This window comes from Pseudorca crassidens, chromosome 2 (assembly GCF_039906515.1).
Source record: "Pseudorca crassidens isolate mPseCra1 chromosome 2, mPseCra1.hap1, whole genome shotgun sequence".
Lineage (NCBI taxonomy): Eukaryota > Metazoa > Chordata > Mammalia > Artiodactyla > Delphinidae > Pseudorca > Pseudorca crassidens.
In genome coordinates this window covers 138,736,113-138,757,978 of record NC_090297.1, presented here as the reverse complement: position 1 = coordinate 138,757,978, position 21,866 = coordinate 138,736,113, and the positions used below count along the sequence as shown (strand labels likewise).

The 21,866-nt window shown below is 37.3% G+C and overlaps 1 long non-coding RNA gene across 1 annotated transcript in view; it reads right to left on the bottom strand.

The window, feature by feature from the left end:
- Window positions 1–8,168: 8,168 nt before the first annotated feature.
- LOC137219801 (uncharacterized) overlaps window positions 8,169–21,866 on the bottom strand; it is a 109,661-nt gene continuing 95,963 nt past the window's right edge. Inside the window, exons 2-4 of the long non-coding RNA XR_010941252.1 lie at window positions 20,995–21,118; window positions 15,400–15,469; window positions 8,169–13,258 (exon numbers count right to left, since the gene is read on the bottom strand). This is a non-coding gene — a long non-coding RNA (uncharacterized lncRNA). The remainder of the gene's footprint in view (window positions 13,259–15,399; window positions 15,470–20,994; window positions 21,119–21,866) is intronic.

Sequence of the window (21,866 nt, the reverse complement as noted above, 5' to 3'; positions counted from 1 at the left end):
AACCACCCAAAGAAGGAAATCAACCACCAACTATTAAAAGCTCAAAAATAATTCAAAAATGAAAAAAAGAAAACAATTTCTATTTCTTGGTGTGTAAGTTCTTTGTGATGAATTATGAACTTCACTATTCTGTTCTGTGAATTAAGATTTGTATCTACCACACCCACAAAGTCAGGTTCATTTTTGTTCAAATTTAGGAAACTGTTGCTACAGTTCCAAAATCTAAAATGCAGTCCATATCTGAAGGTATAAGCCAGCTGTTTGGTAGAATGTCCCTCGATTTGAGTTTTACCAATTGTTTCCTCGTAATTAGTCGTTTCGTGTTTTAGAACTCAATTTCTACTTTATGCCTCCATCAGGCCCGTCCCTTGGGTAGGGTAACTGAGGCAGTCATTTCAGGTCCAAGCTTGAAGGGTTTATCATGAGGTGCTACACTTTACTCCTGTTGACTCAGCATCATTGGAATTAAATTTTCAAAATCCCTATCTTTAAGGACGTGGGGGGGAAGGGGAGGGTGGGATGAACTGGGAGATTAGGTTTGACATAAACACACTACCATGGGTAAAATAGATAGCTAGTGGGAATCTGCTGTATAGCACAGGGAGCTCAGCTCAGTGCTCTGTGATGGCCTAGATGGGTGGGATGGGAGGGGAGGGAGGTCCAAGAGGGAGGGGCTCTATGTACACACATAGCTGATTCACTTTATTGTACAGCAGAAACTAACGCAACATTGTAAAGCAATTATACTCCAAAAAAAGAGAGTATCTCAGAGAGGCTATGAGAGGTGCTAACAGAATGGACCCTTTCAAATATACTCTCTTGGTTATACCCTGACCCCCGCTTCCTTCACCCTTTTAGGGATGGTGTCGGTCCTGTCACTACGTGGTGGTGAAGACACTCTAAGTCCATTTGGAAATGTCACCACTTTTCCCCAGTTCATGAGTGAGTTCTGGAGGCTTCTGGAGGAGCTAGGTAGTCAGGGTCTGAGGAGAGGGATCTGCTCTACAAACTGATTTCTCCCCGTAGGTGTCTACTGACCTGTCACCACCATGGTTGGTCCTTGATGCTTGGTTCATGCAGGCCACTTTGAAGATTGTCTCCTTGGTCCTTTCTGGACTGCTGGCTTTCTACTACTTTCCTATCTCTCTCACACACGGACAGCAGAAAACTTGGTGAGTGAAACTAAACCCCTGACTTCCAAGGCCTTGCTGCCTCCCTAGAGCCCAAAGCAGGCCGAGCCTTTCTCTTTATAAATCACTGACACGTGTGTGCAGTGATCACTTCTCTTCCCACCCCACACCGACCCCAACTCCTCAGTCCAGAAAATCCTTTTTTAACCTGGAGCCAAGGAAGTCTTGCACTTACTCACCTTTTTTGTGTAGACCAGTGGTTCTCAAAGTGTGGTCTCTGGACCAGCTGCAACAATAACATCTAGGAACTTGTTAGCATGCAAAGCATCTTCCCCCCTACCCAGCCCTACTTAATCAGGAACTCTTAGAGTAGGGTCCATTGATCCTTGTTTTAATAAGCTCTCCAGGTGATTCTGATGCTAGTGAAACCTTGAAAACTATTGATCTATACCTTGAGTTCTTTTTCTTCCCCTAGTGTACTGGTTCTCAAATTTTAACGTACATCAGAATGGATGGCTTGTGCAAACAGATTGTTGGGCCCCACCCACAAAATTTCTGACTCACTAGGTCTGAAGAGAGGCCTGAGAATTTGCATTTCTAACAAGTTTCCAGGTGATGCTGAAGCTGCTGGTCTGGGGACCACATTTCAGAGAACCATTGTTCCATAAGAGGTTTTAGCTCCATAATTGTCAATTCCCTTCCTTCCATCTCTCCCAATAAGATCCATCTAGTTATTACTGCTAATGTGTTAATCAAATACATTCTCTAGAAATCTACTTACATGTAGTTATTTCTAATCCAGAACCATCTATCACAAATTTGACAAGGGCTTATGCTAACATTTTTGAAAGCCAAGAGCTGATGTTAGGTCAGCAGGGCTTAAGCTTTTTCATCCCAGGTTCCTCTCCAGTTCAAGGGCTCCCATAGCTAGTCCATCTGTAGGACATCCCACAAGACTCAGAAACAGAACAAAAAGCCCGTTGTTCACCTTGTAAGATCTGTTTTACAAATAGCAGGTCAGAGCTTCATTGGTTTCTTCCCAGAACCCAGAGACTGAGAAGAATATGGCTGCTGGGTGAATACAGAGGAGACAGAGAAAAGGGAATGGACAGGAAGATAAGGGGGGGGGGGTAAATGAATGAGTAAATGCTTTGAGAGTCATTTACCAGTTCTTTGAGGTGAAGGCTTTTTGTCATGATTTGGGGCAGACAGGAGGAGCAATTTAACCTCATGAAATCTTGCAGTTTAATTTTTGGTCCCAATACTCCCAGATTTAAGGAGAATAAAGAGTGGCCACCAACTCCCTTTCCTGCTTAGTTGTATTGAAATCCATTTCCTTGCCTGCAGCATCATCAGGGTCCCCAAAGCCCCTTGATCCCATTTATTTTTTACCTGGCCTCCTGAAGAGACACAAAGTCTTTTTTGGCTTAATTACCACAGAAGAGTGATCAATATTTTTAACCTGCTGGGTACAGGCACACTCCTAGCTAGGCACACATTCCTAGCTAGGCAAGGAACCACTCCAGAGAAGTGTTTATCCTACATTTGGTCTTTTTTTTCATGAAACTCTATTTTGTTAAGTGGCCCACATGGTTCTGAAAGTACCGACCAAAAAACCTACTGAATATTAGTTACCATAATTATTTAGACGGTTCAGCATCATTTATTAATAATTCCAAGCACTGTTATTATTAGGATAGTTCTGAGGGTTCCCAGAACAGAAACTGGACTATTTCGCTTAAGGCAAAGTTGCAAAGACTTTTCTGCTGAAACAACAGTCTTATCGCCACTATAGTGATAGATGTGGATTTCTTTCTTTTCACTTGTGTTCCAAAAGAATGGGATTACTTGTGTTTTTCAGACGCTTGCTATGGGTTTCTACCTCTATCTTTTTACTCTCCTTGGCATTAAACACAGACCCTTTTTCCTCCCGGCACGCAATATTTATTGAGTTGAATTGCATTAAAATAAACTGTTGAGACTTCCAATTAAAGATTTGAATCAACGTTTCTCTTTTACTCTGCTCGATGAAACCAACAATACCAAAACAACAATAGCAAACCACAGAGAAGAATATGAAATAAGGAAGGAGCAAAGCCAGGGAACAACAGTCTATGAGGAGTAGCTGTCAATATAGTAATATGTGGACCAAATAATGGGACCCAGCAAGGGTGGGCACATACCTTGACAGACTTGGGAAGCACATGCTTTTTTTCAAAGTAGGCCATGCTGAGAGCCAAACCATTATTTACTTTCTTGTATCAGTAGATCTAGCAGGGTAGAGGTGGAGTTGTGGGAGTATCCCAAACCTGACTTAACACCAGAGAGAGGCAAGAGATGAGGGGTTGAATGATAATCTGAGTTGACCTGCCATTTCTACAAGAATAAGCTGTCAGTTTGATAGGGTAGATGAGTGAACAAGCATAAGTGACAATCAGTTCAGCTACTGATGATAATAAAATAACGAGGAACAATAATTACTAAATCATCATTTAAATAAAAAACATTGCATACTGGAGACAAGTGAACTTTCTGCTTACCCCCAAAGTGGTCCAGAACATTAAACTTTGAGAACAGGCAGTGTTGGCACGTACATGGTAGGAAAGTGTGAGAAAGTCCTAAGCCCAAGCTGCCTTCTGTCTCTATTCAGTTCATGAACCATTCCTGCACAAGCTTTTGTAAGTAATTGCTCCAGGAGGAACTGGTCTCATTCAAAGTTGAGTAATAACCAAAAAGCAGCCACAAAGAAAAAAGTACATGACAAGCAAAAATCAGGTAAAGGATATTCACCATGTGAAGACTTATGCCACAGAATGTTTCCTCCTGATCACAATTAAATTTAAAAAATGTGGTTCCTAGAAGTAAGAAACTAAAGAGGAGATAAAAGTATTCAAGTATAAGGTGAAAGGAGATGAAGAGTGAGTAGTCAAAGTTTTGGAAAGGATGAAAGAGTAAAATAAAACCATTATAGATGTAGAAGCCACAAGAGAAGCAGCAAAAGGAATCAATAATAAGGGAAGGGCTTCCCTGGTGGCGCAGTGGTTGAGAGTCCGCCTGCCGATGCAGGGGACACGGGTTCGTGTCCCGGTCTGGGAAGATCCCACATGCCGCAGAGCGGCTAGGCCCGTGAGCCATGGCCGCTGAGCCTGCGTGTCCGGAGCCTGTGCTCCGCAACGGGAGAGGCCACAACAGTGAGAGGCCCGCGTACCACACACAAAAAAAATAAATAATAATAATAATAATAATAATAAGGGAAAAGAAGACAGGAGAGAGACAAGTACAAAAGAACATAATTAAACAGACTCTGAGACAAGAAGGAACATACAGAAGATAATGGAAAACTATCCTTACTGTATTAAAGGAAAAGAACAGGTTAAGTAGGAAAAGGTGCTAAAAGTATAATAGAAAAAGCTTTGGAGGATGATGAAGACTTGAATCTCCTGACCTCACCTTCTTTAGGACTTTGCTCAAATCTCACCTTATCAGTAAGATTTTCCCTGATGGCCGTATTTCAAATACCCACCTGGCTTCTATCTCCCTTCCCTACTTTATTTTCCTCCATGCAATACCTGAAATGAAAACCACACTGAATGGGATTAACAGTAGCTTAGACACCACAGGAAAAAGACATAACTTCAAATAAAAGGCAGAAGGGGAAAAAAAAAAAACTGAGGGCAAATTGAACAAAACATCACTGTAGTGAGGCAATACCAAGCAGTCTAAAATTTGTGTAATTGGAATCCTAGAATGGAGGAGGAGAAAAAAAAAATTTGAAGTAGTAATGGCTGAAAAATGTCTAAATTTGATCAATATTCTAAAGTTGCACATATAGGAAACTCAATGAGCCACAGATTAAATACAAAGAAAGTCACACCCAGGCACATCATGACCAAATTGTCGATAAGTAGAAAACTGTAAATGCAGACAGGGGCCTGGGGGACCACAATATAGAGAGAAGAACAAAGATAAGGAAGACAACAGACTTCTTGTCAGAGCCAGAGGACAATAAAGTGGTATTTTTAAATTGTCAAAGGAAAAAAGTGTCAACCTAGAATTCTATAAACTACAAACCTCTCTTTCAAAAATGAAAGTTAAATACAAGTTTTTTAAAGGTGAGTAAAAACTGAGAATATTTATTTCCTGCAGGCTTATGCTATAAACAATGTTAAAAGAAGTTCTTCAGAGAGAAGAATATAATCCTAGAAGAAGTTTGGATCTACACAAAAGAATAGAAAGCACTGAAAATGTTAAATATGTGGTTAAACAGAGATACATTTCTCTCACGTTTAAAATCTCTTTAAAAGATAATTGACTGTTTAAAGAAAATAAGCATGTATTGTGAGGTTTATAACATATGCAGAACTAAAATATATGACAAAAATGTGTTTGAGGGGAGAAGTAGGAGTATACTGTTGTAAGGTTCTTAAAATATGTAGGAAGTGTTAGAAAATTATTGGAAGGTAGAAGATAAGAAAGATGTATGTTATAAACTGTAGAGCAACTGCTACAAAAGAAGTATATCAATAAGTCAATGGTGGATAAAATGGAATACTAAAATTTTTTTTTTAATGTAAGAAAGAGAGAAAAAAGGAGCAAAGGATAGACGGAACAGATAGAAAAAAATTGCAAAAGGGTATATTTAAACCCAACCATATTACTAATTGCATTACATGTAAATGACATGAGATTTCTACAAGAAGTCCACATTGCATAGAAAGATACAAAGAGAATAAAAATAGAAAAGAAAAAAAAAACTGATCTGAAGAATGCTGGAGTGATTATATTAATATCAGACAAAAGAGATTTCACAACAAGGAATGTAACCAGGAGTAAATAATACTTTTAAATTTGTTTTATGCTTTGGTTAATTTCTAGAGTTTGAAGTGATTGTTTTTGACAATTTTGTTAAGTTTTATTATTGTTTTGGGGGGATAGTATTTTCTGAGCTTCTCACTCAGGCCTTCTGGAAGTTCCACCCCCTACCTGGAGTGTTATAGGAATGATTGTTGAATTTATTAAATGCCTTCTTTGCGTCTTTGATATGATCAAATTTTTCCCTTTTTGCTCTAACAAATTACTTTGATAGACTTCCTAATGTGCAACAACCTTTGCATTTTTTGAATAAATCCTATTTGTGTTGTTTTATTCTTTAGTTATCCTGCTAGATTCTATTTGCTTTTTTAAAAAAGATTTTTTTGCATTTATATACATAAGTGAGATTACAGTCATCTATTTCTTCTTCAAAGTTTTGGTGTTAAAGTTGTGCAGGCTTTGTAAAATGTATCAGGAACCTCTGTATTTTTTTCTATGGCCTGGAATCATTTAAAAGATATAGGAACTAGCTGTTCTTTAAGGGTTAGATAGATTTCAGCTATGAAACCAGTAGGTAACGTTTTCAGTGGAAGATCTTTTTGACCTTTCCAATGTCTTCTGTGGTAATTGGTCTATTCAAAATTTTTCGTGCCTTCCTCTTGGGTTAATTTTGGTCATTTTTATTTTACTGAGAAATTATCCATTTCCTCTAGATTTGCAAATTTGTTGCCATGGAGTTTCATGTAATTCTGTCTCATAATTTTTAAAAAACTCTCTTACATTGTAATTTGTCTCTTTTTTCATCCCTAATTGTTCATATTTTTACTTTCTCTTTTATTTTCTTTATCAAGTTTGCAATAGGTTGTGTATTTTATTGGTTCTTTTGAAATACCAGCATTTGGCTTCATTAATCATTCTACTAAATTTTGTTTCTTATTTTGTTAGGTTCAATTTTTTTCTCTATAAATTCTCTCTTCCTAAATTGCAAAAAAAAGTTTTAATAATCTTTTAAAATTTCCTAGACAGCAAATTTTTCTTCATCTTTTATTTTTCTTACTTAAAATAATAAAGGCATTGTGACTATGCATGATTATTTTTTAACTCTGAATACATCTTTGTGTACCATAAGTTCATGTATGAAGTGTTTTCCTTTTCTATTGCTTTCTATAGAGTTTATCATTTTAGCTTTGAGATCTTCTTGACCTAATGGCTATTTAAAAATATGTTTTTACTTTCCAAGTAGTTAATATTTTCTACTTTGGCTCAACATTTCATTATTTATTCTTAATTTTATGGGTTATTAATAAACTTAATTTATACTGTTTTTGGATATTTATATTATTGATTTCTGTAAATATTTAATGGTATATGAAGACTGTATATTTCTACTTGAGATTTCCAAATTTATTCTAAAGATTTATTAATTTGAATTTGTTGATATACTGTTCAGTCTCTCCTTGTCTTTGAGTACCAGATTCTCTGATTCCGAAAGAAGTGTGCTGACTTCTCCCTCTCTAACTGCATTTTAAAAAAAATTATTTATTTTATTTATTTATTTACTTTAATTTTGGCTGCATTGGGTCTTTGTTGCTGCGTGCAGGCTTTCTCTAGTTGTGTCAAGCGGGGGCTACTCTTCGTTGCGGTGCACAGGCTTCTCATTGGGTGGCTTCTCTTGTTGCAGAGCACGGGCTCTAGGCATGCGGGCTTCAGTAGTTGTGGCTTGTGGGCTCCAGAGCAGAGGCTCAGTAGTTGTGGCACACAGGCTTAGCTGCTCCGTAGCATGTGGGATCTTCCCGGACCAGGGCTTGAACCCACGTCCTCTGCATTGGCAGGCAGACTCGCAACCACTGCGCCACCAGGGAAGCCCTCTAATTGCCTTTTAAGTAGGTTCTAGAAGACTTGCTTTATGTATGTAGCTATTTTATTAGGTGTAAGAAAGCTTTTGACCATCATGACTTCTTGATAAATATTGTGCTTTTTAACCATCACATTATATTCATCTGTATCCCGTGCAGTACTTTTAACCTTATTTTCCACCTTGCCTAATTTTAATATTACCACTCCTTTTGTTTGTTTGCTTATTTGTATGCATTTGTCTTGTAACTCTGCCAAGTCTTTATTTTTAACCTCTTGAAATCGCTTTTTTGAAACGTTCTTACCATGGGTGGGTTCCTCCTAGGGTTTGTAATTGCTCCACTGTGACAGTCGGTGTCTCTTTTGTAAATATTTTATTAAAGTATATTATATACATAGAAAAGTGCATAAATCATAAGTACATGTATTTCACAGAATTTTTACAAAGTGAACACATCTGTGACTACTACCCAGATCACAGCATAGAACAATATCAACACCCCAGATCCCTCCCTGAAGCCCCTCCCAGTCCCTGACCACACAAAGTTAACCATTGTTCTGACCCCCAAAACCAGAATTTACTTTTGCCTATTTTGAATTTTATATAAATGAGATCATATTGTATATCCCCACTTGTATCTGGTTTCTTTGGTCCAACATTATGTTTGTGTATTTTTCCATGTTTTTGTGTGTGGTAGTGGTTTATATTTTTTATTGCTGCATAGTATTCCATGATGTAAACATACTAATGTTTCTTTATCTAGCCTATCATTGATGACCATTTAGGTTATTTTAACTTTTGGCAGTTACAAATTATATTGCTATAATAATTTTTGTACCTGTGTTTTTGTGTACATATGTATGCTTGATCCACCATTTCTATTCCAAAATATATGCCTCACAAAAATTCATAGGGCTACACACCTATGATATAGAGTTTTCTGTGTGTATGTTATACTTCAGTAAAATATTCACTTAATAAAAGGTAAAAGAGAGAGAATGCAAATAAGAATCAAAATTAAAAAGCAGAAATAAGGTCAGTCTCAAGAAAGATTTAAAAAAATAAGAAAAGAGTATTATAGCATTTGAAAACCTATATGTAATAGACAAATGCCAAGAAATTACAAGATGTCAAAATTGGCACAAGAAGAAATGGATAACTTAGATATACCAGTTAAATATCAATAGTACCTAATACTTAAATATCAATAACTACTAGCTAAAAGGGTGTCTAAAAGACAAACCATCCCCTCAGATCTCAAGTACAGATGATTTTTTACATTAGTATTAGCAACATTTGGAGGAACAGTCAATTTCTATCTTATATAAGTACTTAAAGAACATAGGAAATGAATTGAGCAGATCATTCTGTGACGCCAGTGTAATGACTTTGGAAGTAGATAGGAATAAGACAAAAAAAATACACATAAGAAAATGATAGGTCTGTTTTACTTATGATCATAAATGTCAAACTCTACATAAAAGATTAGTTATCCTTCTTATCCCTGGAATGAAGGGATGGTTTAACATGAGAAAAGTTTATCAACATAATTCACCACATGAGTAGACTAACGTAAAACATTTATAATTGTTTATTAAAATATTATTAATCTCAATTGATGTAGAAAAATCATTTGATAAAACATAAATAAGTCAATACCTGTTTATGGTCAGTCTATCAGAAGAAAAGGAACTGTAGGGACTCACTTTAACTGAAAACTCACAACAAAAATTATACTTGTGGAAAAACTGAAGATGCAGTTACTTTAAAACTGGGAACAAGAAAAAAATGCTATTATTGCTACTATGTAACATAAACTGGAGGGCTTTTGCAAGCAATAAGAAATGGGAAAAAAGAGCTGCAAGCCCTGGAAGGGAAAAACAAAAAGCCTTATTACCTGCATCTTGGTGGTGAGAAAGGACTTTCTAAAAATATTCAGAAACATAAATCATGAAGGAAAGAAAGGTGAATTCAATTTTATCAAAGCCAAAAATTGCTACTTAACAAGAAATAACATTGATAAAGTTAACAGACAGATGATACTTTGGGAGAAAATATTTTCATTGTCTAACATCATTCAGCGAATTATATCCAGCATTAGAAGGGAGCTTTTGCAAAAATCAGCAAGAAAAACACATAATCCTAGTGGGAAAAATAGGCAAAGGCCATGAACAGGCAATTTCCATAAGAGGAGACCTAAAGTGCTATGATACATACAAGATGCTCAAAGTCATTAGCTATCATAAACTTTCCATTATTTGAGTGATGAAATTCAGAAAGTGGGATAATGCCTAGGTTGGCAGGAACACTGGGTCAGGGATTATGGTGCTGTTATGCATTGCTGGGGGGGGGGGACATAGGCTGTAGCCTTCTGGAGAGCAATTTGGGAGTATATTTTCAAATTAAATATACAAGATTACCCAGCCACTCCACTCTGAAATATATTGCAAAGCAATTCTCACATAAGTCCACAATAATGGGATGCTTATTGTTTGTGGTCGTCCAGAGTGGGAGCCAGGCTAACCTGGGTGTCCACTCCCCAGGGGACAGATAGTCAAAAAGTCATGGATGGACCAGAGAGTAATATACAGCAATGAGAAGATAGACTAGAGGCAACATGCAACATGCAGCATAAACGTATCTTCAAAACACAGCACTGGATTTGAAAAGAAGGAGAATGTGATTTATTACACAGTATCATTTACATAAATTAGAAATATATGTACACAAAACATCAATACACAATTTATAATAAGACATAAAAATGAAACACATTAGGAAGAGGAAGTGCAAGTGGGGAATTTGGACAAAAGGAAATAAGCCAACCAACTAACAAACAAGTGAGGGATCTATGTTGATCAAAGATGATAATACACCATGTATTAAGGAGTATGATTGACACAGCTCTCAGTTTTTGAGTTCCCCTTCCCAAACAACAGCAGCAACAATAACAAAAAAAGACAATAACAAGCAATGAGAGGTTGAAAACTGGCAGGGATGCCAGATCAAGTGATTTTGGAGGCTATAGAGAGGAGTTTAGCTCTCATTCTACGTGCAGTGGGAAGAAAGCATGGGAGGGTCTTAAGGAGTGAGCGGTACCTCTTCATAGAGACCATTATGGCCACTGCAGGATGACCAAATGAGAGGATGCAGGGCAGCCAGGCAGGAGACTCTCATCTCAGGTAGGAGGTTGAAGATGGCTCAGATTAGGCTTGTAGCAATGGAGATGAGAGAAGTAGGCAGATTCAGGTTACATTTTGGATAGAAACCTAACAGGAGCTGCTGAGAAATTGGATGTTGGTGTTGAGGGAAGGAGAGAAATGAAAAATGACACGTAAGCTTTTGTCTTTGGCAACTGGGTGGTGCCACTGACTGAGGCTGGGAAGATGGGGATAAAAAGGGGAAACCAAAACTTCGCTTTTTCTTTTTTTTGTTCCATGTGCTTTTTTCTTTAATTGAAGTATAGTTGATTTACAATACTGTGTTGGTTTCAGGTGTACATCTAAGTGATAATAAGGGTTTTTTTTGCAGATTATATTTCATTATAGGTTATTACAAAATATTGGGTGTAATTCTCTGTGCTACAAAATAAATCCTTGTGTTTATCTATTTTATGTATAGTAGTTTGTGTGTGTTAATTCTATACTCCTAATTTGTCCCTCTCCCCGCTCCTTTGGTAATCACAAGTTTTTCTCCTATGTCTGTGAGTCTGTTTCTGTCTTGTATATACATTCATTTGTATTATTTTTTAGATTCCATATGTAAGTGATATTATATAGTATTTGTCTGATTTATTTCACTAAGCATAATATTCTCTAGGTCCATCCACGTTGCTTCAAATGGAAATATTTCATTTCTTTTTATGGCTGAGTCATATTCCATTATATGTGTGTACCATTATATGGTACATATATGTGTGTGTACCATTATATGCCACACATTATATGTGTGTATCTTCCTTGTCTATTCATCTGTTGATGGACACTTGGGTTGCTTCCGTATCTTGACAATTGTAAATAGTGCTGCTGTGAACATTGGGGAATATGTATCTTTCCAAATTAGTGTTTTCATTTTTTCTGGGTATGTACCCAGGAGTGGAATTGCTGGATCATATGGTAGTTCTATTTTTAATTTTTTGAGGAACCTCCATAATGTTTTCCACAGGGGCCGCACCAATTTACATTCCCACCAGCAGTATACAAGGGTTCCCTTTTTCTCCACATCCCTGCCAACACAAAATTTCTGAGTTGGATCACTTAGCACGTTAAGTTTGAGACGTCTATTAGACATTCAAGTGGCGAGATCAATAAGGCAGTTTGATATATGGTCTGAATTCAAGGAAGATACACACTTGGGGATTGAATCAGTCTATAGAGAGTTAAATATCTGGCTCTAACTCCCAATATTTATGTCACCTTGGCCAAGATACACAATTTCTAGGTTTTAGTTTGTTTATCTGTAACATTGCAATAGGATCTGCTTCCCAGGGCTGTTATGAATATTAAATCAGATAATACATCTAAAGAACTTGCCACAGAACCTGGCACATAATAAGTGCTTAATAAAGGCCTCTGTAACTAGAGAACAGGGAAGGGAAAGACAACGTCAGATGAAAGAGGTTGGCAGTAGGGAGACCATGTCAGAATTTTTCAGCTGTGGTAAGTAGCTTTCAGTTAGTGGCTCGTAGGGGCTTTTATGCCAGGAGGGACGTGACCTGGCATTACTAATAGTAGTGGCAGATCATTTAAGCATTAGCATTCAATATTGTTTTTTCAGACTGTAGATAAAGAGTCTGGGTTGTTGTATACACACACACACACACAACCAAACAACTGAATTTAAAACTTTGATTTCAGGAGAATACACTCAGAAATTATAACAAGTGGAAGCATTTTTAGCTGAATGGCATTAGCATAGTCCGGACAATTCTTGCATCTGCAGTACCCACAAGGGCTCCTCTGCCAGTTTGGGCACAGGTCTATTCTTTACACTGAGTGTTCTTGAGTGGCAAGTGATTGGTGCTTAGGGACAGCTGGCATTTTATAGCTAAGCCCGTAGAGTGAAGCCTCAGTACTTTCTATTTATCACACTGCATTAGCACAGAGGCTGAAGTCACACATCGCCCAATATTTCAGAAAATAATCTTCATTCTGCTGCATCCAATGGCTTCTCTGTATCCAGTAAATGATGCAGTGTTTCAGAAAAGGTCACCTTTCATAGAACAATTATATAAGTATCTAGTTACTGTACAAAAGCTTGAAGTTGTTTAATTTTGGGGTTAGGAGTGCTACAGATCACCTATACCTTACCGTAAATAGAATGAAGAACCATCAGTAGCCCTAATGCGGTAGCTGAGCAGGGCGTCCTGGTGGTTCTAATTTCACATTTCTCTTTATTTATAGACTTGCTGTAACAAGTGATGATGGACCTCCATAATTCAGCTGTTCATCCTTTATTGAGCCTATGAGTAGGACAATTATAGTAGCACATCTGGAATGCTAGAGAGAGAGGTTTCCATGAAGCACTGAAAACCCCCAGCAGCAACAAAAAGGGAATAATGCCCTTCGATCAGTTTTCCAGTTAACTGCTGCACAACAGTGTACCCAAAACTTAATGTTTAAAACAATAGCTTCTGAGTTATATCTCATGATTCTGTGCGTCAGGAATTCAAGCAGGGCTCAGCTGGGCAATTCTACTGCCCCATATGATGTTGTGTGGGGTCATTCAGTAGTACTCATGCAGGGGTTGTCTGGCCTGGAGGGTCTAAGACATTTTCACTCATATACTTTGTGTCTTTTGGAGAATGGCAGGAAGCTGGGCTCGGCTGGAGCCCTCTCCCACTCTATGAAGTTTCAGGGCTCTGAGCCATGTAGGCTCTCAAGCAGGGTATTTTGGCCTCTTGTAAGGCATCTCAGAGTTCTAAGAGACCAATGTAGAAGCTGCCAGCCTCTTAAAGGGTATCTCAGAACTGGAATAGTGCCATTTCTGCTTTACTCTATTGGTCAAGGTGCTCACAGGCCAGCCCACATTCACAGGAAGGAGAACTAGACTCCATCTCTTGGTGGGAGGAGTGTCAAGGAATTTTAATTCACACAGTTAGGGACAATTGTTTGCGTTGATGGTACCTGAATAGCCCTGAGAGGCAGTATTATCTAGTGGTGAGAGCACAGACTCTAGAGTTGGACGGCCTGGTTTCAAATCCAAGCCTTATGACTTTAGCTGTGTGGCTCTGTAAATTGTTTAAAAATCAATTTTATTGAGGTATAATTTATATGCAGTGAAGTGTTCTCATTTTAAGGGTTAATTTCTACAAATTTTGTCAAATTTATATACCTGTATAACTACCAACACTATCAAGATAAAGAACATTTCCATCACCCTAAAATGCTTCCTTGTACTGCTTTCCAGTTAACCTGGAAACCTCCAACCCAAGCAATCATTGATCTGCTTTCCTATCACTATAGATTAGATTTGTCTCTTCTAGAGTAAATGGAATCATACAGTATGTACTCTTTTGTATCTGACTTCTTTTACTTAGCATGTTTCTGAGATTCATGCATGTTTTGCGTGTTTCACTATTCCTGTTCATTGTTCAGAAGTATTCCATTACATGGATATACCAGAATTTGTCCACTCATCTATTGATGGACTTATGAGTTATTTCCAATCTAAGTTATTGTGAAAAAAGCTCCTAGGAACTTTTGTTTTGTGTATTTAATAATAATAAAATAACAAATATCCGTGCGGACATATGTTTTTATTTCTCTTCAGTAAATTCCTAGGAGTGGGAATGCTGGGTGTCACTAAGTATATGCTTACCATACAAGAAATTGTGAAAATGTTTTCATAGTGATTTTTATCATATTACACCCCATATCAATAATATATAAGAGCACCAGTTGCTCAATAGCCTTGTCAACACTTAATATTGTCTTTAGCCATTCTAATGCATATGTAGGTACCTTACTATTATTTTAATTTGCATTTTTCTGATGACCAGGGTGCTGAGGATCTTTTTATATGCCCACTGACACTTTAATATTCTTTTGTAGAGTGTATACTCATGTTTCTTGGTCATGCTTTTAATATTTTCCATGCCACAGTTTGCTCATCAGAAAAATAAGATAATTGTAAGGTAATGTATTCACAGGTTCTGGGTATTGGGATGTGGAAGTTTTGAGAAGGCTATTATCCAGCCTTCCATACCAGCGAAACCATTGTAAACTGAGGTCTCACTCGTGGAGAAGCAGCCAGAAAGGGCCCTGTCAAGTAGAAAGTGGGAAATTGATTTGGAGAATTTCTGAACCTTCCAAGCCTTAGTTTTCTAAGCTAAGTTTAGTTTGGTAAATGGACAAACATGTTATTTACTGTACATTTTTTTGGCATGGGGGAATAAAATAAGAAAAATGTTTACCTATCCTACTCAAATTTCTACCCAGCACCCTTAATGCTCTTAGCAGACCACGGGCAAAGCTTGTAGCTGCAAATTTTAGTCCTGACATGTCTTTGAAGTCTCATCTGAGAAATTCATGTGAATTATGCATTATACTTAAAATAGATGTGTATTTGTTTTAATACAAAATAACATTTTAAATGTCTTACCAGCAGGAAAAATAAATTGATGCTCTTTATTCTTTGATCTTCTATTCCCCCATGACATCTATGATTAGCTCTGTTTGAGAAACAATGTTATATAAAAGGAAGCGCATTGTAAACTATAATGGGCAATGAAAATTCATATTATTAGATTCACATATCAAATATTAGATTCACATATCAAATTCACATATCAAATATTGAAAGCATCACATTCGTCTTAGCTCCACATAGTGAATCCAAGGAGAAAAATAAAAGGTATTTTCTTTAAAGTTAGGGAAAGCAGAACTCTACAAAAGTACATGATTCCTGGAATTTACTTTGTATTAATACAGTATGACATATTCTTCAAAGTATGGTGCAGTAGGCTTTTTCAGTTTGGCTGATTGCCAGGGAGGTGGGAGGTTCATTATTAAGGAGAAATATGTAAAGAGGAAGAAAAGCCAGTGTATGCAAGTGTGGGAGATACTGGGGTCTCTAGTCCCCCCATAATCTCCATAAACCTCTTAAAAATCATTTTTTGAGATGGTCAACTGATGTTTTCTCAGTCTTCTTTGAAATTTGTGCAGCTTCAAAAAGTGTCACTTTCCTTATCCAGAGCACCACTTTCTTTAGAAATTCCAGTGCCATCAGTTTTAAATCAATAAGACCAGTATTCACAAGGGCACCATGAAAGGAAGATCAGTGTTCCCTGAGACTTCTGGGTAATGGCAAAGAACTAGATGATTCTGGATGTTGGAAGCCCTTTAGAGATTTGTGGAAGACCTGGGCTGTGTTTCCTTTGCTCAACTCTTAAAGTGGCCTTAGCTCTATTAACCCTTCTAGGCAGGAAAGCGAGGGAAAAAAAGCTTTCATCAGGGGCCCCAGAATTCATTTCCATAATTAACACCACTGGGGGAATAGCTCATCCACTTACAATTTCTTTTCATCTCCTTTATTTCTGTTAGAGAGTGTAATACAGACTTGGTATGTGGCTCCTTCTCAAGAAATCCTTAAAGAAAATAACACTCCTCCCGTCCAATAATTTTTCAAATGCGTGCTAATATTGTTGTTAAAAGAATATTGTTTTAACATGTAGAAATTGTGGAGCTGTGTCACAACAACTGTATCTTTTATTGAAAAAGTTACCATATAATTTTGGCAAATAGATGAGCTAGATAATATTCTAAAATGTGTAGTCAGGGTTTAAATGGCTGAAAAATTGAAGTCTAATGAAGATTTGTTATTGAAGGAAAGGAGGAGCCTGGGGAGTGCACACAGAATTGCTAACAGCGCAGTGTCAAAACAAGCATTCATGAAGGCTGATTGAGAATCTGTAGAATGAAACAAGCAGACACAGGCTTTTGTGGGTTCATGTGATTTAACAGCGATAGGGGGATCGTCTGGTGTAAGAGACAAAGACTGCTTCAGAAGGTAAAAATGAATAGCTTAAAGCAGAAATTTAAAAATAATATTCCTGCCAAATAACCCTTGGTGATTTTTCAAAATAAGAAAAATGTTGCATGTTTGTATTCATGTCATGTGAGAAGTAAAATTCCAATTCTTTTGTCTTCTATTTTCTACTAAATCATCAGTTTGCTTTTGTTTCCTTTTGGAAAAATGAACAAGTCCTCAAATGCTATGAACTCCATCCTGATTCAAACTCTATTCGCAAACAAAAGAACCTCCTTCACTCTTTGTCCTCCAATAACCTGACCCATCTGCTATTTTTACCTCTTAACCCTGATATGACTTTAGCTCTTAATTTGAATTTTTCTCACTTTGTACATGTTTTAAGTAAACTTGGAGATGTCTGCGTTTGGTTCACTAGTCACAGTATAATTCTGGTGACCCCTTTGAGCCTCACCTCAAATTTCCATTTATTCATACATCGAATTGCTTCTAGGGGTATGACATTTTGGACGTGATTAGAAGGCCAAGTGAAAAATATTTAATGATGTCACATGACAAGGCCACTTGGACAAAAAGACTTTGTACATGTGACTTCACACAATGGGAAATCATGAACTTTTCTCACCGTGTAAGTGGCATTGTGCCAGAGCACACTAAACTTCTAAACTTAGAAGCTACCCTCTGGCACGGTTCAGGAAACCTTTTCAGTTCTGATATCTGGGGGTTTTATACAAAAATATAAATTAACATTGGGAATAATTCATTATTTTTCATGGATTAAAACCAAATCCTGTTCAAGAACACGACTCTCTTGTAGGCTATAAATCTCATTCATTATTAACATTTTCTTTGTTTACATAATATTTTGTCACATATGGGAATATATGTAAAAGATAAGAGCATACCAGAGCAATAAGAATGGGAAAAAACAAGAGAGTAGGTTTCAACTTATTGTTCATTTAAGTTAATATTGTTCTTTCAGAAAACAACCTTTTTTTTTTTTTTTTAAACTTAAAAATGTATTTCTGAGAGCCCCACGGTATGCTCTGAACTGCGCTGGTGTTATGGAGCATATAGGGCACTGACACAACACAGAACATACTTTCAAGGAGGTTGGTCTTGTAGAAAGAGACAGTGTAATAAAATTAAGAAAGAATGGAAACCTGCAGTTAAATTTCGTACGTCCGGTATTTTATGTACTTTATCTCTTACCTTCACAACAATCTTGCAAAGAAGATATTATCCTTCCCAATTTATGCATAAAGAAAAAGTGGTTCAGGATGGTGAAGCAATTTGCTTGGGGTCACTCAGCTAGTAAATTCCCAAAGCAGGATTCACAGTCAGGTGTTTCTAACTTTAGAGAACCAAGTGTTTTCCACTGTGCCCAGCTACCTCCTATTTCTAGTTTGTTTCCTAGAATGAGTCACTCAATCACTCCATGCATTAGTTTCCTATACTATAAAATACAGAGGTTTCTTTCCTGGAGTGGAATTTCACTCGATATCATCTTTAGACCAACCCATGAGGCACTGGAAGAGCAATCCCAGACAGACGTCTAGGCGGGGTCACGAGCCTCCACACTCAGGACCAGGGCCATCAGAGTGCCCTACATTCAATGGGGCACACACTGATCAAAGCATCTGGGTCCTGGAGGAAAGAAGAATTTGGATGGGCACAGAGGACACGGAGGGTTTTGTAGACTGAGAGGGTAGCCAGAGCAGAAGCATGGAGCCAGAGTCAGGAGGGATGCTGGCATGTTTGCTGGGTAGTGAGGGGATGGAGAGATTGGAGTGTGAGGGGCCTGTGTGCAGTGTGCGGAGGGGGTTTGTTGGGTCAAGATGAAGGAGAACCTTGAATGCTAGGTGTTTATGGTCCGCTTGAAAGGCTCAGAGAGCCATTTCAAGACTTTTGCCACATCCCTGTGCCACTACTTATGGCTTTAGATCTTGAACTTGATATGTCAGCTGGCTGAGGTGCTCAGACCCTGTAATAGAAAACAGAACTCTTGGAGTCAGAAGTATTAATGATTGGGTAGTGCCTGGCAAATAAAAAAGCTCACAAATTCATGGTAAATGAGTGAATAATGTCTGAGAGGCATGCAGATTTATTCAATTTTCCTGGAGGGTTAATGGATTTGCCCTGAGCTACTAATATCACCTGGTTCTCTTAGGCAAACTCTCTTAGACCCGTACGTGGGAGAGAGGGGCCTGGATGAGGGCACCTTGTGTGATTGTGAATGTCTTTCATCTGTGAGAAGTGACTGACCCATTTAGGGGCTCAGTCCGGGGCGGGCCTGATGACGGCCATGCTCTAGCCAGCCAGGCCAAAGGACCCGCAGGTGGGCATAATTGCTCAGTAGCATAAAGTGCCCAGTCAGAAAGCTGTGGAGGAGAACTAAATGTGGACCCCTTTGTTCTTTGGGATTCCCACAATACAAGGGAATATTTGAGACCAGAAGCCACAAAGACTGGAAAGCAAAAGCAAAATATTTATGTTGATGAGTTACAATGTAACTGAACAGTAGTTATCCAAGGCAACATTGAAACACAACTGTGGAGGAAATGGATCAAATCACTGCCCTCATGGAGTTTCCTTTGCAGTGGGAAAAGACAGATAATAAATAAACAAATAAAAATAATTTTTCAAAATATAAGGTCAGTTATCTCAGCATGTTATATCCTTTGCCTACTGTTTTGAAAGCCTCCTCTGTCATATATCAAGTTTCCATATATGTGCAGGTCTATAAATAAAATATCTATTCTGTTTCCTGGTTCTATTTGCCTAGCTCCGCCTACATTCTTGATTACTATAGCTTTAGAGTAAACTTTGATATATGATATAGCAAGGTTCCCAAATTAGTTTTCTGCAAAAGTGCTTTAGCTATCTTTATTCCATGTTCCCCAATTAGAATCAGTTTGTCAAATCCCATGAAAACTCCCTATTGGCTTCTGATTGGAATTACACTGCATTTATAGATCAGTTTGGGAAGAAACGACACCTCAATGACAATGAATCTTCTCATACAGGATTATTGTAAATTTCTCTGTTCTTATGTCTTTAATATCTTTCATTACATTTTTGTAATTTTCTTCCTAAAGCCCTTGCATATCTTTTATTAGATTTATTCTTTCTAATTTTTATTGCTATCATTCATGTTATTTATTTAAAAATTACATTTTCTAAAGGTTTATTACTGCTATATAGAAATGTAATTTATTTTAATATTGATATTTTTAATCTATCAGCTAACTTTGCTGAATTCAAATATTAATTCTGATACTTTTTGAGCAGATTCACTTGTGTTTTGTATGTGGACAATCTTCTCACCTTAGAGCAGTGGTTCACTCGGTGATTTTGTTCACAAGGGGACAGTTGGCCATGTCTGGAGACATTTCTGTTTGTCACAACTGAGAGTGTCAAAATTTTGTAGTCATTTACTAAGTAATTATTTAGTGAAGTCATACTTCACTAAATAATTAGGCCCTGTTTGAGAAGCTGAGTATTCAGTGGTAATCAAAACAAATATGTTCCTACCCACTGCGAAATTTAGAGTTTAGTTTATACCTTGCAAACAGAAAATATAACTTCTTTCGTAGTATTCATGGAAATACAGAAAGCACAGAAAGTAATCATATAATAGAACAGAATGAAAACAAAGCTCGAAAAGGCAAAAGTTATATAAAATTACTCTTTTACCACTATGCTATAAACATAGAACTCAATAATAAATGTTTAAACATTTAAACAAACAACTCCTTGCCAACTGGAGATATGTATCCTTAAATGATTTATGTATTTTTAGAAAAAGAATAAAAATAAGTCAACCTAAGACTTAAGAAGTTAGAAAAAGAAAAAAAGGAGCCACAAGCATAACAGAAGTAATTAATCAACATAAAGGAGACATTAATTACTTATAAAACAAAAAAACAGTGGAACTGACAAATTTTAAAAGCTCCTTATTTTAAAAACACTAAACAAAGGAAGGAAAAAGAGTAACTTTATGGTAGAGAAACTGACAAACACTACTTCAGCCAGATGATCAAGGTCAACAGCAACAATGATGGGTCATGTTGTCAATATGTATCCTTGAATGATGTGATGAGAGTGGCACTTTATCTCTGTGGTCCTTGTCCCCAAAACTCATAATCCCAGGCTAGTCATGAGAAAAACAGCTGTTAAATCCCAACTGAGGGGCATGCTAAATAATACCTGATCAGTATTCTTCAGACTGTCAAGGTCATTCAAAACATGGTCTGTCTGAGAAACTGTCACAGCCAAGAGCAGCCAAAGGAGACGCGACAACTAAACGTAAGGTGGTATCCTGGATGCGCTCCTGGAACAGAAAAAGGACACTAAGTAAAAAACTAAAGAAATCTGAAAAAAGTATGGACTTTAGTTAATAAGGTATCAACATTAATTGCGACAAATGTACCATCCTAATGTAAGATAGTAACAATAGGGGAAAATTGGATGGGGCATATGGAAATTCTGTAGTATCTTTGCCACTTTTCTGTTAATCTAAAACTTTGTGTTAGTGTCCTATTGCTACTGTAACAAATTATCACAGATTTATTGGCTTAAAATAATGCAAATTTAAGAAGTTTTGGAGGTCAGAAGTCCAAAATGAGTTTTAGGGGGGCTAAAATCAAGGAGCCGGCAGGGTTGGTTCCTTCTGGAGGCCCCAGAGGCAATTCTGTTCCTTGTCTTTCCTGGCTTTGAGAGACTGCCAGCATTCATTTACTTGTGGCTGCATCACTCCAAACTCTTCTTCTGTTGTCATGTTGCCTTCTCCTCTGTCTGATCTTCCTGGGCCGCTCTTTTAAGAACCCTGTGATCACACAGGGCGCACTCAGATAATCCAGAATAACCTCCTCATCATAAAATCCTTAATTTAATCATATCCGCAAAGTTGTATGATTGCCCTATAAGATAACATTCACAGGTTCTGGAGATTAGGACATTGACATCTTTGTGGGGCTCTTATTCAGCTTACTGCACTACTCTAAAATTAAAAGTTTATTTAATAAAAACAACAGACAAATACTTAGAAAATCTAGCTGAGACAAAAAGGGAGCACACAA